This window comes from Macaca mulatta, chromosome 5 (genome assembly GCF_049350105.2).
Source record: "Macaca mulatta isolate MMU2019108-1 chromosome 5, T2T-MMU8v2.0, whole genome shotgun sequence".
NCBI classification, from domain to species: domain Eukaryota; kingdom Metazoa; phylum Chordata; class Mammalia; order Primates; family Cercopithecidae; genus Macaca; species Macaca mulatta.
The window spans coordinates 41761573-41783062 of record NC_133410.1 but is presented as its reverse complement, the minus strand read 5'-3'; the positions used below and the strand labels follow the sequence as shown (position 1 = coordinate 41783062).

Here is a 21490-nt window from a genome sequence, read left to right as displayed (position 1 = left end):
GGTTCAAAGGTACCTTATCACTGTAGTTCTGTTTTAATGTAATGTACTCTGTTTTGAATCACATTGATGTAAATTGATTCAAGCTTTACATCTGTGACAGCTAAAAGAAATTGCAAAATGATTTGCGTAATATTGTGAGACAGAAAAGTTGTTTTACAAAAGCATTATGTCAAGAGGTTGCTGAGTGACTGCAACTTGCTCATATCCAAGTATTCTGTATATTAAACATTTTATATCTGCTTTAACTTCCAGTGTTAATATATATTTTACCTCTTTTTAAAAAAATGTGAAAGCTATTGAACAACACAAAACAACCATTCCTAGTAAGACAGACTTTCTTTAATGTCCTAACTTCTGGAATGAAATATGAATTCCTAGGATGTCTTTTTTCATGGCTGTGATCACTTGATGTTATATTGGAGAAATGAGGAAAGATTTGTTAGGAATACAGTGTAAAATAGTTAGCAAAATAATATGTAGGTCAAGTGACCTGTTAATAGTTTAAAGTAAAGGAGACTATTTGTAATTTTAGGTGGAAGACAGAACAGTAGAGGTGATTATACAGTTTCTTAAAATAGTCATTATGACGCAAAGAACAGAGAAAACCTTGGTAATTAGGGATGTTGGTGAAGCTGAGAGGCCACATGCATGGAAGGGATGGTGAAGCAGTGACTGAAGAAGGGATGGTGTTGATGCCTTTGTCAGTAACATGGGTTACAGGTGGTGCACAGTTTTTCTTATACCTGAAGGAAATTAGAGACAGGACCTGTGATGTGGAAGCAAAAGCAGAGCAAGCCACGCTTCATTTGATATGGTATCCTTTCTGTCTGGCTTTGGGCATTTACCTTCCGTAGCATATGGTAGCCTTGCTTCTTTTGTCTTATTCTTGCCATCATCTTTCTCCAATTCTTGGATAAGCATGTTCTTTAAGTGTTTTAAGTATCAAGCAGTGTGAATAGTAATCTTAAGAAAAATTAGAGAAGTGAAATACCAAAAATATTCGTTGTATTGTACCAGTGTATTGTTAAGACAGTGGCATTTATTTTCATTTTGAGGTTTCTAAGATGGTAACTCAAAATTAATAAACACGTCAAAGATCCTTGGACGACCTGTTTCTACCAGAGCAAACATTGATAGGAGTCTCAAGTTGAATACTAAATTTCAATAAAAGCAGGAACTATGTCTGTCTTTTCTGGTTTATCATTCTTTTTCAGTGCCCTGCAAATGGCCTAGCGCATAGTAAGTACACTATAAATATTTGACAAGTGAGTCACTGAGTAATTTTTAATTAAGTGCTTCTTTTAAAAAAAAAAAGTATCAGTTTTAAATTTGGTTGTCATTGATCATATCTGATATTTTTTAAGTAAAGTGGCTAAAAATCTCCTTAGCAGTTCAAATAGCAGTTTAAAGATCACAGGCAAACACTGTGGCTGAATGGATTAACACTAATTTGTCCAGCTCCAGACTGCCAGGCATTCTAACACTGCTGTCTGGGGAAGGCTTTTCTCCCAGGGAGTTAAGTGGTGACTTTACAAATCTGACTGTTTAGGGTCAGACCTGCTGCGGTGCACTCATTTGTTTCTCAGCAGGAAAGGAAACATCACTTTGCATAGCTCCTTCCGATCTTGTGTCATAAAACCCATGGCTGAGATTTCAGGCAAATCATTAGATGTGCTAGAGTGCCTGTAGGTAAATCATTATTTTTTCATCAATATGGAAAAGAAAAGCATCCAATCTGTGTTCAAATTGTACTGATCAGTAATGAATAGAATTATTTTATTAGCACAAAGAATAATTAGCATTTAAGTAATGAACTTAGGAATATAATGTCTTAGGAAATGTGAATGTGTGTTTTGTCAAGTGACAATTTTAATGAGTGTACTCAAATCATTCTGTGAAATAGCACAGGGTGAAGAGCACAGTCCCAATGTGACTGTGTCCCAATCTGACTGTGGGACCTTCAGCAAATTAAAATCAGCTTCTCTGAGCCACTTCTGCTGCCTAGAAAGTAAGGAGAATGTAACATTTGGCATAGGATTAGCATAGTTAGCATAGTACATGGCACATGTAAAAAAATGAGATGTTATAAAATTTTGTAGAAAGAATATAACTTCAATAGCTTGTAAGTTGTTTTGCATAGTGATCATTTTTGTTATAAAAAAATACTATTTCCCTATCTTTTACTTTTTTCCCTAAGGTGGCGAGTTACAATTGTAGGTTCTCTTTCACATAAGTGATGCATATTGAGCATTTTTCTGTTCAGATTTTCTACTAAAATATTATTCCTAAAGCTGATAAAATTCAGAAGCTGAATCTCTTTTTCTTGTGTTGAACTTTCATAATGTATCATATTCAGAGCTCTTAAAATTTCAGATAGAAAACCCTTTCTCCTAGTGATGATAATGATGGAAATCTTTGTCTTCCATAATCTAGATCACCACCAAAGAAATTCCACTAGGCTTTCTAATTTTTTCTTTTTGAGTTTCACTATGAGCATCCTTCTTTAAAAAAATAGCTCTTCAGCATTTTTAAAAACATTTAAATAAATACATAAGACCAAACTACAGTTGAAAATACAATCATAATGGAAGTCTCGCTCTACAGACCTGTTAGGGAAACCTGACAGGTCTTTCTGCCTTGGTTCATTCTTGACTCTTTTCATAGCAAGAGCAGCGGCCCCAGCTAGAATGTTGTCCAAGAGCAAAGCCAGGTGTTGTCACCCAGTTACCCACCAGGTTCTTGTAAAATTGCCAGGATCAGCAAAAGAGTTGGGCAGAAAGCTTGATTTTTTTTTTTTTTTAAGAAAAAAATTTCATGGATAAATGTAATTAAGAATCATCTAAAGTTGATCAAAACTTATTAGGTATTTGTGATAAATATTTTTTTGAATTTGAATAACTTTCTATAGTACTACTTTGAACTACTTTATTAGTATTTGATTGTGTTCTCATATTGAGGTTTTTTGTTTTTTTTTTTGAGAACGAGTCTTGCTCTGTCACCCAGGCTGGAGTGCAGTAGCATGGTCTTGGCTCACTGCAACCTCCGCCTTCTGGGTTCAAGGGATTCTCCTGACTCAGCCTCCTGAGTAGCTGGGATCACAGGCATTCGCCACCACACCCAGCTAATTTTTGTATTTTTAGTAGAGATGGGGTTCAAGATCGCCAGGCTGATCTTGAACTCCTGACCTCAACTGATCCGCCCACCGTGGCCTCCCAAAGTGTTGGGATTACAGGCGTGAGCCACCGTGCCTGGCCGAGACATTTCTTTAAGCATCTGCAAAGGCAGAATTTCAAAATACTGACTTGAAAGGGGAATATTTTACTTCTCTAACTCCATAGCAATGCCCACGAAATGTCCCACAGACTTCTAATTAATGATAAAGCCTTATACCTAGTGATACTTTTGCATCTCTTTTATATCTTTTAGTTTGTTGTAAAGTAAATTTTTAAAGTCTGTATGTTAAATCCGGAAACATCTAGAATGTGAGCTAAGCACTAGAGAATCTCATACTGTGGTCCATCTTTGGCTCCCAATTTCTAATTAAACTCTTTCAAAACGCACTGAAACAGTTCTGGAAGGATTGGGTTTCTGCGATATTATTTATATCCTCCATGGCACATCAACTCCAAATCTCTGGAAATACTTTCAGGCAACTTAACATATTACGTTTTTGTATAGGTTTGGTCTAAGTTTCCTCTTACGGGAGAAAATTTTTGAAGACATGTTTCATTGAGATAGCTCAGGATTTCACCACAATTTCATCTAAATCCAGAGTGGGTGGGAGGGACCATCACTTTTTAAGCCATTGACTGTGTGATTTAAACAGGTTTCTTAGGAGTGTCAAAATTGACTGTGTTGAGTCTCTCGTGATATACCCTTAACCTTGATCTCTCCTCCTTCTGGCATCTCTTTTATATGAGGAGTTGTGGGATCTGTCCCCAGAGGTGGAGCTACATCTCAAATCCATTTTTTCTATTGTTTATCCCCCTTTCTGTACTGCCAGGCTTTCCTAGAAAACAGAAAAGGTGTAGAAAGGGAAAATATACACTATACATTTATTCAATCAACAGGCATGATGTTTGGAGACATAAATTTCCTACCCTCAAAAGCTTCCGGTCAGTGTTCCCAAGCTTAACTTCTGAGAAGCCCTGCCACCTCTCCTTCTGATCATCCTGGCAGTTTTTCTAGATTGTCTCTGCTGTTGTTGATGTTCACCTTCAGCCTGATCAGGAGCCACCACCTAATGAATGGGAAGTCGTGTTTGCATCCTGCAGGAAAATGCAGCTTTCTGTGTATTTTGTAACAGGTATTGGCTTCAGGACTTTACAGGGACAATCACATTTATACCTGAAACTATTAATTTATATGTTATAGGCAGATACTATTATGCCCATTTTACGGATAAAGAATCTAGAAAGGATAACTGGACCGAGCACAGGTAGCTCGGTGGCATTCGGGGATATATCTAAGGCATTTGATTCCAAAGTGCAGGAAGCAAATAGGTTTTTCTAGCCTTCATCTACTACATTTGTAAAACAAGAGTAATGAAAATGTCCATCTCATTTAGGGGTGGGATTGTGAGGATTAAACACAACAATACCCGTTAAGTACTTAGAAACAATTCTGGACATCATCATCATTTTTTTTTAGTATTGTTATTTCTAGAGGAGAGTTTTTCACTGCTAGCTGCTGTAACAGATAACTTTGAACAGCCATTCTGCTCTTAAATTACTTAAAGTTCTCTGCTTAATTTGAGAATATGACCCCAAACCAGCTGTAGGTTTGATTATGGATACCAGTGTTTCACTTCACTTACATATTTTACAGAAAATGAATTGTTAGCCACATTGGATATTAAGTTAACAAGCATTAGAATATATATTTTTCAACACTGTGGTAAAAGAAAACCCTTCACGGAATTGCTAATTTTTTTCTAGCTGAATTTGACATTCTAACACCATGTAAGTTTTGACTATAACTTATAGGACATTCAGGACATAAAGGCTGAAGTTGTCATCTGTACCCTTTCAAGCTCAACTTACATGTATTATGCAGACAGACCTCACTGTTTTGGGAACGGGCCACTGTTGAATGGCTTCTGAAAGAAATCGAGAATAAGCAAGTTATTGACTCAACTCCAGAAAAGAAGGGAAAAAAGAGAATTTGGGCTACTTCAGGTTTTGTTTTGATATGTCCCATGAGTCTCATACAATATATTTTGTATTGCTTTGAAAATAGTTTAGGCAAGTTTTAAACCACACTGAGTTTTCCTCCACTGCCAGCATTGGTGCTTCAGTACTGTGAATTTTCTTTTACCATTAGCAAAGCTGTTTCAGCTTTTTGGCTTGAAATTTTAAGATCAAAGTTTAACTTTGAAGGTGTTAATGTATCCCTATCAGAAGCAAAGATACTTTTTTATAATGTCCTAATGCAAAAAGATTGTTCAAATATTGTCTGGTGCACTGCTTACTCCAAGTAGCTCTCAGTAAAGAAAGCTAAGTTTGTTACATTTGAAATAAATGGGTTAGTAAAAAGTGTAAACATTACCAAAAAATGAAAATAACATATGAACAAATGATCTGTTCTCCTTTTCCTGGATTTAGACAATGTCTGCTGCAAGCCAAAGTATGTAGTTGAAAAACTTCCATCAAACTCATTGTTTGGGCTCATAGAATTAAATGTGTCCTTTTTTTAAAAACAGAATTCAGCGAGGCTGGCTTGTGCTGAGAACCTTAAGTGAGGTTGTTCACAAATTTATAGTGTGTCTGTTTTGAGAAGTTCTTCCTCCCCTCAACCCTGAATATTCTTTACCTCATTTTTGGCTAAATGTCTGAACTCTTCCAAGAGCACCCGGAGACTTAGAATCACAGATAAATGCTTTCTAAGTAGTCTGCCCCCTTGCCATTCTCCCCCACAAGTTTGTTGACATTTCTGAGGGGAGCACGCCATGCCTTGTGCCCTCTTTGCATCTCTGCCACCCATACCTTCTGATGAGTCAGCACACCCATAAAATGACAGTTTTTAGGAAACCCACTGTGTGCCAGTATGCCTGGTGTATCTGCATATGTAATCTGTGCTCCTGTAGGGCTGGTGGTGTTTGTCTCAATTCCAGATAGAGACTTTGAGTTCCCATGGCTAGCGAGTGCTAGAATCTTAAATGTAAACCTTGATTGCTTGAAGTTCCAAACTGTGTTTTGTTTGATTTGGGTTTTAAATAACCATACCTTCTCCAGTGGCAGCAGTGACTCATTTGCAGAAATAAATATTCCAGCAGCTATCTCCCAAACATATTAACTGGTTTCATTTTCATTCTCCACCCAACCCTTATTCCCCTTTCCCATTTTCCCACCTCCTTTACCACTCACCACCAGGACCACAGAACCCCTGAAACAGGGAGGCTCTTCTGGAATATGACCATGCCCAAATCTTGTGATTATGGAATTCTGAAAAGACCTCATATTTAATTTCACTAATACAATTGTACATAAGATATTATTGACTCTTTGTGTGTATATATGTACGTATATGTGTGTGTGGGCATATGTGCATATATATGTATGTGTATATATGTGCATATATATGTGTGTGGGTATATAAATATGTGTGCATATATGTGTGTGTATATATGTCTATATAAAATAATGGAAATTGTGCGCCTTTGGGATTTGCACTATGAAAATATGGCAGATAATGATTCTTCCATTTTCTTACATTAATTAATTTAAATCATTTAGAAAATGGGCCCAACATTAGCTGTCTCTGTGGTTCTGGGTAACAATTTCTCACAGGCCCTAGTTGTTACCTTCTCCAAACCACTGATTTGTAATTTGCTTATTTTGAGAAAGCCGGTTGTATATTCTGAGCAGCCTCTTCCTGGCTGAATTGAAGGCAGTGAGAGAGACTGGATGTCTGCCGACCCAGTTCCTCCTAGCATGCTTCCTTCTGCATTCACTGCTGCCACTGGAGAATATTTAATACCGAAGTCAAAATAAGTGTTTAGGAGGCTTTCAGTGGTGGTTTAAAATAATAACCATGGGGGCTTTGGTAAAAGCCTTTATCCGCAAAACTCTTTAAATTATATAATTATATCCCTTATCCCACTCTTCCTTCCTTTCCCTGGATTTGTCTGTCTTTGCTACATGTCCCCACCCCCGTGCTGAAACACAGACTGGACACAGATTCAGCACTTTGCTGCGCCTCTCTGCATTGTACCCTAAGTGAGACTAGATGCCTCGCAAGCAGTTATTTGCCTGATGGAACCTATCATAATCTCAAATCTCAAACCTCTGTTGAGGAGCCAAGAGCAATTTACCCAGCACTACAACTTCCACTTCTTACCTGCCTCCATTTTGTGACCCTTGACCTTTTTCAGATGGCATGGCCCTTCTGGGAAATTGGACCACTTCCTCAATTACAGTATTTCATATCTACCCCTGTCCTGGGAAACCTATATTTGTGTATCAGCAAAGCATGGAATTTTTTTCTCTTTTCCTCTCCCCATTATCTTTAGCAATATATATTGATTAAATGTGTTCGTTTGGCCGCCTTCCACTAAGTTGTTTGGAGGACCTCTTTGACCATGTGTTTTTAATGACTTCACCTGTCTGCCTTACCCATTTTGGAAAAATTACTTTATATTGGTTTGATTCTATACACATATGTTTTTCAACATTATGTTCTAGTACAGGCTAGGAGTTTGGAAACACCAAAGCTTTTTGATCAAAAACTACATCAAAAAAAAAACCTAATAAATAGAATTTTTTAAAATAAATTTTAATTTTATAATGTGTCAGGAGTTGTGGGGGAACTACGTCAAAGAGAGCTAGTGATCCTGACTGGGATGAATACTAAATGGGCCAGTTGTACATAAATGTAGTTTCTCCCTACTCTCTGGCATATGTTCTTTTACTACCGCCTGCAGTAGCTGGAGGAGTATTGATATATGTGTTGCGTACGAGTATATGGAATGCCCAGTGTTCCACTGAATCAATAACACATTGTAGAAAAGCAAGTAATACCCAATGGTTTATCCATGTGTTATTATGGGAGCCATAACTCACTCTTTAAGAACGTGCTAACATTGTCCATACTTGATATGGTCATAATGTATTATTAAGAATGTTCCTAGAATGTTCCGTTAATTCATAATTTTAAAGTGTGAACATTTGGAGAGTGTAAGAGTAGAGACAGAATGAAACATTATTTGACCATAAATTTGTAAATACCTCATGTCTTAAATGATGATGAGGTAGGGCCACAAACCGCCAAAACAGCTAATAAAATATGTGTTAGTTTAAGATTATTATGTATGTCCTCTTATTTGACATTTTAAATTAATCTATAGTAGATTTTAAAAGGTAGATCCTTAATGAACTAAAGTAAGGTGCTGGTGGTGGTTTTGTTTTTTACTCCCAGTAAACTTTTATTTCTCTGCTTTAAAAACAAAACCTAAGAATTAACTTGATGGTGTTATGTCTGAAGAACATGTCAGCAAAACAAGCCCTGGGTGTCATCTTTATAATTAATTATTTTAAACCAAATACATGTATCAATGTGGTCACCTATGCAGAACTATACAGATAATAAAAGAGAAATGCCCATCAGTTTATAGCTTTCCAGTTATTTTCAGTTAAGAATTATATCAGGTTGGAGACAGAAATTAAGAGATAAAGAAAATCAGTGGTTAGTCATATAAATATTTATCCTCCTATCATGTACCAAGAACTATATGTCACATGAGACTAGATAATGCCATCTTTCCTAGATTTGAGAAGACAGGTTTCCAGAAGTAACTGATAGTACTGAATGTTGGCAGTGAAAAGGTAAATTGAAATAAAATTGCCATTGGGAGATTTCATAAGAAAACTTAAAATTATCCCAGCAATGTGAGATGGAGTCTCACTCTGTGGCCCAGGCTGGAGTGCAATGGTGTGATCTCAGCTCACTGCAACCATCACCTCCCAGTTTTAAGCGATTCTCCTGCCTCAGCCTCCCAAGTAGCTGGGATTACAGGTGCCTGTCACACCCAGTTAATTTTTGTGTTTTTAATAGAGACAGAGTTTCATCATGTTGGCCAGGCTGGTATCGAACTCCTGACCTCAGATGATCCACCCGCCTTGGCCTCCCAAAGTGCTGGAATTATAGACATGAGTCACCAAGCCTGGCCTCTGTTTTTTTTTTTGGGGGGGGGGTGGTGGCATGATCTCAGCTCACTGCAACCTCTGCTTCCTGGGTTCAAGAAATTCTCCTGCCTCACCCTCCTGAGTAGCTGGGATTACAGACATGTGCTATCACACCCAGCTAATTTTTTTGTTTTAATAGAGACGGGGTTTCACCATGTTGACCAGGCTGGTCTCAAACTCCTGACCTCAGGTGATCTGCCCTCCTTAGCCTCCCAAAGTGTTGGGATTACAGGTGGGAGCCACCACGCCTGACCCGTTTCGTGTTAGTACCTCTGTTAGACCTGATACCAGAGGAACAGCAGAACTAGCCTTTCCTGGATGTCACTTCATGCCAGGCACTGGACAGGGCACTTTATTCACAAATAAAGGAGTTAGCACATCTTATCACTATAATCACTCTACAAAATAGATAGTAACCCAATCTTATAAATGAGAAAAATGTGATTCAGAGAAGTTAAGTCACCTGCCTGAGGAAAGACAGCCAGTATGCGGCAGAGCAAGGATTCGGAGGAAGCCTTTCAGATACCACACAGTTGCCTTCTAGAATCAGTCAAACCAAAAAAAATTACATAAAATCATGACGAGGTACATTGAAATACATAGATATGTCTGGCAAAGAGTTTATGATAGGCCATGAAATGAATTTACCCATAATACTTTTTGATATGTGTGGTATAATCCTTTCTAGAACTCTGAGCCCACGTAGCTACCCAAGATCCAAAAGAGTTTTGGAGTTCTTGCTGTCTTAAGTAAGTGGTTGAAATATTTCTTATTTGTTGTTTAACTTTCATCATTCATTAGGGAATTGTTTCAAAGTAACATTTAATTTTCCCTTTTCCAAGAAGGTGAAAAATGTTTGATTAGCTTATCTTTACCATACTCGACATCCACCGGAAGTTGAGGAAAACCTGGAGTTCTGAGCCATAGGGTATGTTTTGACTTCTGGAACGTAGTTCTTTACAGCGTGACGTCATTTTATTTCAAATATTACCAGTGTCCAGCACCATTGTATGCACTCTCCGGGCCAGCCTGGACTTTCTCACATCTCACTTTTTTATGGCTGCACGTTTGTACAATATCGGCAGACCACTGCTTTCTCTACACTTTGGTAATTTGCATGTGTCTGCTGACCAGCTATGAAGAGTTGTGTCACAGTGGCTCTACCTCCAGACAGTTACCTTGTTTCAGTAGAGTCACCATCTTTGTTCAGCAAGATTGCTGCAGGTGTTATAACATTCTGTTGCATTTTTTCCTCTCTAAGGAAGGGAAGTGAAAACAGAAACTTGTGTTGCTGATATTATAAAGGGAAGCACAGGCTTCCTGACCTTATGTTCATCCTGACAAAGGTGAAAGGTGTATATCTTCCAAAAGTGATTTGTTGTTAGTTCCAATCATATGCTCATTTGCTTAACTGGTGGTGAGCTCATGAAGAAAAACAACAAATCCAAGAATAACAAAATTGTCTTAGTTCATTCAGGCTAACAAAAGCACCGTAGACTGTGGGGCTTAAACACCAAGTGTGTTTCCCACATTCCTGGAGATCAGGGAATTCAAGATCAAGGTGGCAGCAGATTTGGTGTCTCTTGAGAGCCTTCTTCCTGGTTTGTAGACAGTGTCTTCTTGTGTCTCTTTGCATGATGGAAGAAGAAGGGAGCTCTCCAGAAGTGCTTTAAGGACCCTAATCCCATTCATGAGGTCTCCACCCTCGTGGCCTAGTCACCTCCCAAAGACCCTACCTCCTAATGCCATCAAAACAGGAGTTAGGATTTCAGCATACGAATTTTGGTGGGATATAGACCCTCATTCCATAATAGAAATACATTATTAAATGATATGTCTGAAACTCAAAGTATAATGCAAAATTTTGACTTTTTTTTTTCCTTTCTGGGAATAGAATCCTCCTTGTAACATAAGTTTATCATTTGACCTGCACACATTTAACAGATTCCTAGAATGAGTATAGATGCTGGATACTTGTTTGTGTTTGGACCTAAATGCCAAAGTATACTTTAAATAAGTATAGACAGGTTTTTTTCCTTTAACTTTTTTGTTTGGGGTTAGCCTTGTTGGTAGACCCTCTGGGACATATATGAGAGATCACTTGTTAGTTACTGAAGCCACAAATAAGTAATTGCAGCTTCAGAGCAAGATCTGGAAGCCACTCCCATTAGCTGCTTCATGTTGGACTATTTACCCATAGTCTTCACCTCGTCTCTGCTCTCTGAACCCCTGGCTAACCAGTCATCGAGTCAAATGCTAGAGGCTTTGCTTTTCCTTTCCTTAGGGATGTTTCCACATTCTCTACTAGGGTGTTCCTTGGATTTGTTCCTAAGTAATACTGTCTTTCCTGTAAACCTCTGAAAGGAATCCAGGGGGAAAAGGCTAGAAAACTGAAAAGGACCATTTTTATGCAGGTGCTTTCTGCAGCCTTACTTTTGGGGCCATCAAAAACACAGTTCTTAGGTGGCCTCATATGTTCTTTGCATATCTGGCCTGTGGGTTCTTTAGCCTGTTCCAAGCAGAGTTTTGCCAAAATGAAAATGACAACTTACATGCTATGATACTTTCCAAACAAATCAGGGCTTTTATTTCACCATAAAACTGTGTCAGATTTCATTGTCTAGTACACCCTCTGTGATTTTTATCAAGGGTTTCCTCAATATAGGTCATGAAAAAGTAATGAAAAAGATTGCCATAAAGCTGCTAGTCTCTGATTTCTTAAAGATTGCTGTTACATTATTTTATTGGAGTGTATTATATGAACATATTACCTGTTTGGCCAGGTTATACCTTAATGATTCAATGTGAGGAATTCTACTTGGCCTCATTATCTGACAAGCATATTTCTTTATTTTTATTTTTATTTCCCAGGCATGTTTCATATATATATATATATATATATATATATATATATATATATATATACATATACACACACACACACACTTTATGTTCTAGGGTACATGTGCACAACGTGCAGGTTTGTTACATATGTATACATGTGCCATGTTGGTGTGCTGCACCCATTAACTCATTTACATTAGGTATATCTCCTAATGCTATCCCTCCCCGCTTCCCCCCACCCCACAACAGGCCCCAGTGTGTGATGCTCCCCTTCCTGTGTCCAAATGATCTCATTGTTCAGTTCCCACCTATGAGTGAGAACATGTGGTGTTTGCTTTGCTGTTCTTGCGATAGTTTGCTGAGAATGATGGTTTCCAGCTACATCCATGTCCCTACAAAGGACATTAACTCATCCTTTTTTATGGCTGCATAGTATTCCATGGTGTATATGTGCCACATTTTCTTCATCCAGTCTGTCATTGATGGACATCTGGGTTGGTTCCAAGTCTTTGCTGTTGTGAATAGTGCCACAGTAAACATATGTGTGCATGCATCTTTATGGCATGCACATCTTTATAGCATGATTTATAATCCTTTGGGTATATACCCAGTAAAGAGATGGCTGGGTCAAATGGTGTTTCTAGTTCTAGATCCTTGAGGAATCGCCACAGTGTCCTCCACAATGGTTGAACTAGTTTACAGTCACATCAGCAGTGTAAGTGTTCCTATTTCTCCACATCCTCTCCAGCACCTGTTGTTTTCTGACTTTTTAATGCTTGCCATTCTAACTGGTGTGAGATGCTATATCATTGTGGTTTTGATTTGCATTTCTCTGATGGCTAGTGATGATGAGCATTTTTTCATGTGTCTGTTGGCTGCATAAATGTCTTCTTTTGAGAAGTGTCTGTTCATATCCTTTGCCCACTTTTTGATGGGGTTGTTTGTTTTTCTATTGTAAATTTGTTTGAGTTCTTTGTAGAATCTGGATATTAGCCCTTTGTCAGATGAGTAGATTGCAAAAATTTTCTCCCATTCTGTAGGTTGCCTGTTCACTCTGATGGTAGTTTCTTTTGCTGTGCAGAAGCTCTTTAGTTTAATGAGATCCCATTTGTCAATTTTGGCTTTTGTTGCCATTGCTTTTGGTGTTTTAGACATGAAGTCCTTGCCCATGCCTATGTCCTGAATGGTATTACCCAGGTTTTCTTGTAGAGTTTTTATGGATTTAGGTCTAATATTTAAGTCTCTAATCCATCTTGAATTAATTTTTATATAAGGAGTAAGGAAGGGATCCAGTTTCAGCTTTCTACTTACAGCTAGCCAGTTTTCCCAGCACCATTTATTAAATAGGGAATCCTTTCCCCATTTCTTGTGTTTGTCAGGTTTGTCAAAGATGGGATGGTTGTAGATGTGTGATATTATTTCTGAGGATTCTGTTCTGTTCCATTGGTCTATATCTCTGTTTTGGTCCCAGTACCATGCTGTTTTTGTTACTGTAGCCTTGTAGTATAGTTTAAAGTCAGGTAGCATGATGCCTCCAACTTTGTTCTTTTGGCTTAGGATTGTCTTGGCAATGTGGACTCTTTTTTGGTTCCATATGAACTTTAAAGTAGTTTTTTCGAATTCTGTGAAGAAAGTCATTGGTAGCTTGATGGGGATGGCATTGAATCTATAAATTACCTTGGGCAGTATGGCCATTTTCACAATATAGATTGTTCCTATCCGTGATGTTCTTCCATTTGTTTGTGTCCTCTTTCATTTTACTGAGCAGTGGTTTGTAGTTCTTCTTGAAGAGGACCTTCACATCCCTTCTAAATTGGATTCCTAGGTATTTTATTCTCTTTGAAGCTATTGTGAATGGGAGTTCATTCATGATTTGGCTCCTCTGTCTGTTATTGATGTATAAGAATGCTTGTGATTTTTGCACATTGATTTTGTATCCTGAGACTTTGCTGAAGTTGCTTAATCAGCTTAAGGAGATTTTGGGCTGAGATGATGGAGTTTTCTAAATATACAATCATGTCATCTGCAAAAAGGGACAATTTGACTTCTTTTCCTAACTGAATACCCTTTATTTCTTTCTCTTGCCTGATTGCCCTGGTCAGAACTTCCAACACTATATTGAATAGAAGTGCTGAGAGAGGGCATCCCTGTCTTGTGCCACTTTTCAAGGGGAATGCTTCCAGTTTTTGCCCATTCAGTATGATATTGGCTGTGGATTTGTCATAAATAGCTCATTATTTTGAGATACATTCCATCAATACCGAGTTTATTGAGAGTTTTTAGCATGAACGGCTGTTGAATTTTGTCAAAGGCCTTTCCTGCATCTGTTGAGATAATCATGTGGTTTTTGTCTTTGGTTCTGTTTATATGCTGGATTATGTTTATTGATTAGCATATGTTGAACCAGCCTTGCATCCCAGGGATGAAGCCCACTTGATCGTGGTGGATAAGCTTTTTGATGTGCTGCTGGATTCAGTTTGCCAGTATTTTATTGAGGATTTTTGCATTGATGTTCATCAGGGATATTGGTCTAAAATTATCTTTTTTTGTTGTCTTTCTACCGACTTTGGTATCAGGATGATGTTGGCCTCATAAAATGAGTTAGGGAAGATTCCCTCTTTTTCTGTTGATTGGAGTGGTTTCACAGGGAATGGTACCAGCTCCTCTTTGTACCTCTGGTAGAATTTGTCTGTGAATCTGTCTGGTCCTGGACATTTTTTCGGTTGGTAGGCTATTAATTATTGCCTCAGTTTCAGAGCCTGCTATTGGTCTATTCAGGGATTCAGCTTCTTCCTGGTTTAGACTTGGGAGAGTGTATGTGTCCAGGATTTTATCCATTTCTTCTAGGTTTTCTAGTTTATTTGCATAGAGGTGTTTATAGTATTCTCTGATGGTAGTTTGTGTTTCTGTGGGGTTGGTGGTGATACCCCTTTATCGTTTTTTATTGCATCTATCTGATGCTTCTCTCTTTTCTTCTTCGTCTTGCTAACGGCCTATCAGTTTTGTTGATCTTTTCAAAAAACTAGCTTCTGGATTCATTGATTTTTTGAAGGGTTTTTTTGTGTCTCAATCTCCTTCAGTTCTGCTCTGATCTTAGTTATTTCTTGCCTTCTGCTAGCTTTTGAATGTGTTTGCTCTTGCTTCTCTATTTCTTTTAATTGTGATGTTAGGGTGTCAATTTTAGATCTTTCCTGCTTTCTCTTGTGAGCATTTAGCGCTATAAATTTCCCTCTACACACTGCTTTAAATGTGTCCCTAGGGATTCTGGTGTGTAGTGTCTTTGTTCTCATTGGTTTCAAAGAGCATCTTTATTTCTGCCTTCATTTCATTATGTACCCAGTAGTCATTCAAGAGCAGGTTGTTCAGTTTCCATGTAGTTGAGCAATTTTGATTGAGTTTCTTAGTCCTGAGTTCTAGTTTGATTGCACTGTGGTCTGAGAGACAGTTTGTTATAATTTCTGTTCTTTTACTTTAGCTGAGGAGTGCTTTACGTCCAACTATGTGGTCAGTTTTTGAGTAAGTGTGATGTGGTGCTGAGAAGAATGTATATTCTGTTGATTTGGAGAGTTCTGTAGATGTCTATTAGATCTGCTTGGTGCAGAGTTGAGTTCAATTCCTGGATATCCTTGTTAATTTTCTGTCTCATAGATCTGTCTAATGTTGACAGTGGGGGTGTTAAAGTCTCCCATTATTATTGTGTGGGAGTCTAAGTGTCTTTGTAAGTCTCTAAGGACTTGCTTTGTGAATCTGGGTGCTCCGGTATTGGGTGCATATATATTTAGGATAGTTAGCTCTTCCTGTTGAATTGATCCCTTTACCATTATGTAATGGCCTTCTTTGTCTCTTTTCATCTTTGTTGGTTTGAAGTCTGTTTTATCAGAGACTAGGATTGCAACCCCTGCCTTTTTTTGTTTTCCATTTGCTTGGTAGATCTTCCTCCATCCCTTTATTTTGAGCCTATGTGTGTCTCTGCACATGAGATGGGTCTCCTGAATACAGCAAACTGATGGGTCTTGACTCTTTATCCAATTTGCCAGTCTGTGTCTTCTAATTGGAGCATTTAATCCATTTACATTTAAGGTTAATATTGTTATGTGTGAACTTGATCCTGTCATTATGATGTTAGCTGGTTATTTTGCTCGTTAGTTGATGCAGTTTCTTCCTAACATCGATGGTCTTTACATTTTGGCATGTTTTTGCAATGGCTGGTACTGGTTGTTCCTTTCCATGTTTAGTGCTTCCTTCAGGAGCTCTTGTAGGGCAGGCCTGGTGGTGACAAAATCTCTAAGCATTTGCTTGTCTGTAAAGGATTTTATTTCTCCTTCACTTATGAAACTCAGTTTGGCTGGATATGAAATTCTGGGTTGAAAATTCTTTTCTTTACAAATGTTGAATATTAGCCCCCCGCTCTCTTCTGGCTTGGAGAGTTTCTGCCGAGAGAGCCGCTGTTAGTCTGATTGGCTTCCTTTTGTGGGTAGCCCGACCTTTCTCTCTGGCTGCCCTTACCATTTTTTCCTTCATTTCAACTTTGGTGAATCTGATAATTATGTGTCTTGGAGTTGCTCTTCTTGAGGAGAATCTTTGTGTATTCTCTGTATTTCCTGAATTTGAATGTTGGCCTGCCTTGCTAGGTTGGGGAAGTTCTTCTGGATAATATCCTGCAGAGTGTTTTCCAACTTGGTTCCATTCTCGTCACTTTCAGGTACACCAATCAGACTTAGATTTGGTCTTTTCACATAATCCCATATTTCTTGGAGGCTTTGTTCGTATCTTTTTACTCTTTTTTCTCTAAACTTCTCTTCTTGCTTCATTTCATTCGTTTGATCTTCAGTCACTGATGCTCTTTCTTCCTGTTGATCAAGTCGGTTACTGAAGCTTGTGCATGTGTCACGTAGTTCTCGTGTTGTGGTTTTCGTCTCTATCGGGTTGTTTATGGACTTCTCTGCATTGGTTATTCTAGTTATCCATTCATCAAATCTTTTTTCAAGGTTTTTAGTTTCTTTGCGCTGGCTTCGTAGTTCCTTCTTTAGCTCTGAGAAGTTTGATCTACTGAAACCTTCTTCTCTCAACTCATCAAAGTCATTCTCCGTTCAGCTTTGTCCCATTGCTGGCGAGGAGCTGCGTTCCTTTGGAGGGGGAGAGGCGCTCTGATTTTTTGAATTTTCAACTTTTCTGCACTGCTTTTTCTCCATCTTTGTGGTTTTATCTACCTTTGGTCTTTGATGGTGCTGACATACAGATGGGGTTTTGGTGTGGATGTCCTTTCTGTTGGTTAGTTTTCCTTCTAACAGTCAGGACCCTCCGCTGCAGGTCTGTTGGAGTTTGCTTGAGGTCCACTCCAGACCGTGCTTGCTTGGGTATCAGCAGCGGAGGCTCAGTTGGAAATGCAGAAATCACCTGTTTTCTGTATCGCTCATTCGGGGAGCTGGAGGCTGGAGCTGTTCCTATTCGACCATCTTTCCCAAACATGTTCCTTATAAACCAAATAAATATTATCTCTCCTTGGCCCACTGTTTTACAACCAAGGTTGATGACTAAGTAGCTGATCTAAATATACACTGTATTACATTCATTAGACAATTTAAAATATTTGAGGCTGAAATAGATGCTAGATCATAACTACCTCTTTTTCATTTTCTTTATGAGATAAGCACATTAGTGTTTTCTTTATTATGAATCAGCATATTTAAGATTATACAGGAGTTTCACTGGCAGCAGAAAACAATCCTTAAAATGGTCACACAAGAAAACCACTCTAACTTCCTATAAGATATTCTCTAATCATTAATAATTTGATTATTCTGTTATTACCTTTTCATCAAAGACCTCTGTTCCAAAGGGATTATAGAGATATAAATAGATAAGCTACTCGACATCATGCTACCTTGTGTAAGTATACTGTAAATGAAGTATTTCAGGGATCCAAAAGATGGAGGTATTGATGTCATCTAGAGGACTCAGGGAAAGTAGGATCAAGGGAATGTGTCTTGGTTTATTTGTTCATTATTTTTAGAATAGGAAAATTGTGACCTTTTAGGTAGGCTTAAAGAAAAAAGAAATAGTGCCAATGGGGAGAATGAAGATGCAAAGAGAAGTGAAAGAAACAAAGGGGAGAAGGCAGGTGTTCCCCCAGCTCAAGAATAGAGGGGATTAGGTAAAGGGAAGTTTTGAGGTTAAAGAAGGAAAGTTGAGGGAATTCTTTCTGCTATAAATGTATAAATGTTCTCAGTAAAACAGGCCGATGTTTGCTGAAGTGACAGGGGCCAAATTTGGATTCTTGAGGAGAGAAGAAAAGGTCTGGAGTAGCCTCTGGGAAACATGGAATCCACTAGGCATGGATAAAAGTCTAGACCAGCAGTGATGAGCAGCCACATAAGAAGAGGGAACTGGAGTAGATCCTGCCCTCGCAGTGAGGTGGCTTTTTCCTTTCTGTGTTAACAAGACAGAACTGAGAAGTTGTGTTGGGTGTGGCCTAAATGGTGAATTTGCAAGGCAAGAAAGCATGGTAGGAGGTTCAGGCTAAGGACTTCCAGTGAGCACTGGGCTCTATGTGGTGCTGTGGGTATGGGAAGAGCAGAGCAGAATGGTTGCCCAGAATGACCACACAGGGTGCAGGTCAAGGAAGGGGCACGAGAATCTCACTTTCCACTGTGACTCCCTCCCTTGCCTGGCTGAGTGTCTGAACCCCAGCCTTTCCTCTTGCCTGTCCATCTCCCCACATTGCCTTTACCTTGCAATGTCTCCGATGCTCCTGGACTTTCAGCCCACAAGTGAAAATATGCAGAACAAGGAAATAGAGATCTTTTATTTTATTGAGGCTGTGGTCTTTGATGCTTTTTCTGATTTAGCTTCTCATTACTATATTTTCACTTTCACAAGTCACTAAGTTTCAATATTTAAAAATTTCCCCCTTCAGTAGCCAAAAAAAACAAAACAACAGCTAATATAGTAATAAATTTATCCTTAGCTACAGGAGATAAGCTTCAATGCAATGCAGCCATAAAGTATGGCTTCTGGACTTAGGGGAGAAGCAATAAACTTTCATAAATAAAAGAATTTGAAAATACTCCCAGCAGTAAATAAGGATAAAATATAACTTGTAACTGGCAGCACACAGCTAACAACAGAGCTTACAAAAGAAAACTATAAACTAAAATGAGAAAATGTTTGCAGCTTTTGTTGTTGTTGTTACCTTGCACCCTAGGTGGGCTGACGAGTGAGCTCACAGTGAGAAGTTTTTGACTCACCTTCTGAAATGTTATTTCTATCACATCTCTTGACACCTTCTGATTTGCCAGAGATCTGTGATAGTCGCCAACAAAACCTAGGGATACTGATGTCACGAATTTAGATAATTTTCAACAAATTTTAAGGTGTTAGAGAATGCCTTAGAAAGGAGGGAGAGTGGGGACCTCGGGACTGCATACCCCACGTTGGTTCATGAGGGTGTTTCACAGTTCTGGGGTTTATTTGACTTTCAGTCTTATTTTGTAGCTGAGCTTTCAAGAAATTTGAAGTCCTCCTGAGGTCCATCTCAGGTTTCATTTCAGGTTTTCAGCTCAGAAATCACTTGGGCAATAGCTTAAAAGAAAATACAGAGGCATTTTAGTGAGCAATGCCTTTGTTTGAAAGTCTGTTAAAGTAATGGATTATTTGTTCCCTAGAAAATTAGGGAGCAAAGAGAAGACCTCTCTCTGTGTGTGTCTGTCTCTCACTTTCTTTCTCTCATCAGAAGTGATAATAAAGGGGGAAATGGAGCATTGCCAGCAGGATGAAATCAGAATTTATCAGTGCTCCCATTCAATAAATATGTATTTCCTGAGCATCTGTAATTGAAGATACTGCCTTTGTTGCTGGGAAACAGGTTAAACGCGGTCTTTCCTGTCAAGAAACTCGGAGGGTTTTGCTGCAGTAGAATGAGTTACACTTGGTAGCACGGACAGAACCTGGGAGGGTTTTCAGGGTAAGCTTGGTTTTTGAAGGCAGCGGATGATCCTCTGGAAAGGAGGACATTCCAGGGAGAGGGAAACAAAAGGAACCAAGATTGTGAAGGGCACTGGGAAGGAAAGTGAGGCTCAGAATGTAGAAAGCCTTACATGCCATTTTTAGGAGTGTGGACTTTATTGTGTCAGCTGTAGAAAGCCCTAGAAAATTTTTAAAGCAAGAAGAGACAAGATTTGTGTTTTAAATGTGTTTTATAAAGAGAAATCTCTGTTGGCGGTAAAGACAAGATGAGAGACAGATGATGAGGGCTCGAGGGAAGCAACAGAGGGACTGGTGTGGGCATTCCATTTCTAACTTGCTGTGCCTGGTACTGTCTGAAGTTTGGTTTGTTGTTTTGTTTTGTTTTGTTTTTGCTGGATTGTATAGAGAAAGACAGGCTACCACCGAAATTTAATTCTCACTTTGATGTTACTACTTAATAGCCACATATTTTTAAGCAAGGAACTGAAATACTCTCATCTGCAGAATGGAGATAACAGTAGTACCTCCTGCTCAGGGTGGTAGCAAGTGTTAACTTAAATGTTGCATCTCTATGTGTAGCCCTCAGAACTATGCCTAGTGTGTAGTATGTGCTAAATATTTTTTATCAGTTCACTGACTTATTTGTTCATTTACTCTATATGAATTTGCTGTTAAGATAATCCAGGGGAAATCTATTATAGATTGTCATTAGTAAATTTTGCTTGTGGAATTATTACCAGCATTTTTCACTTCTTTAAGTCCTCTTGGGCCAAAAATTTCTAGCAGGAAACAGGAGGGTGAGGCTTGTAAATTAAAATAGCTACTCTCCCCCCACCCCTGATGTAAAGTGTGAACAGAAAATTTTGCAAAGAATGCTGTTATATAGTGGTCCTTTGTGTCACTGTGTGTCATGGGGAACAGGGCAACTGTTAAGTGAAGCTTCAGCATTAGGAAAGTTGGGCAGTCTTTCTTTATAGTACAACTTGGTTCTATTATTTTGGTAAAAGGATTCTGATATTCCAGAACATAGTGTGAACCATATTTGCATACAAATGTAAAAACACCTTCAAAAATCCCCAACATAAAAATTTAATGACCTATCCCTTTGCTTCTCTGTGAAATAACTATAAAATGACTATATATATAAAACAACATGCTTAAATTGGAACAATAATTGTAAATCCCATGAATATAATAAAAATTGTTATGTAAGTGTACTGTATTTTTATTGTAGGTATATTTTATTATATAAATATATATTTGTACTTATTTTATAAATAACTGTAGGCCTAGTACTCAGAACAGAAATCTGATAGGAGGGGAATTATTCATTATATTTCCTTGGGCCAGGCCAGTGTTGTGTTTCTTCACCATGGTAGGGTTCTTGTGAAATAGAAAATTGGCTCCATTAGGTTATAGGAAGAATCTATAGGATGTGGGGAGAAAAACTAAATATATTGAAACTTTATCCCTTTGAAGAGCTGGGAAAGCAGTTCTTG

General features: G+C 38.4%; 1 protein-coding gene across 10 annotated transcripts in view; it reads left to right on the top strand.

Annotated features, from left to right (window-relative positions):
• The window catches only part of ATP8A1 (ATPase phospholipid transporting 8A1), a 266396-nt gene that overhangs the window by 165282 nt on the left and 79624 nt on the right, over positions 1 to 21490 (top strand).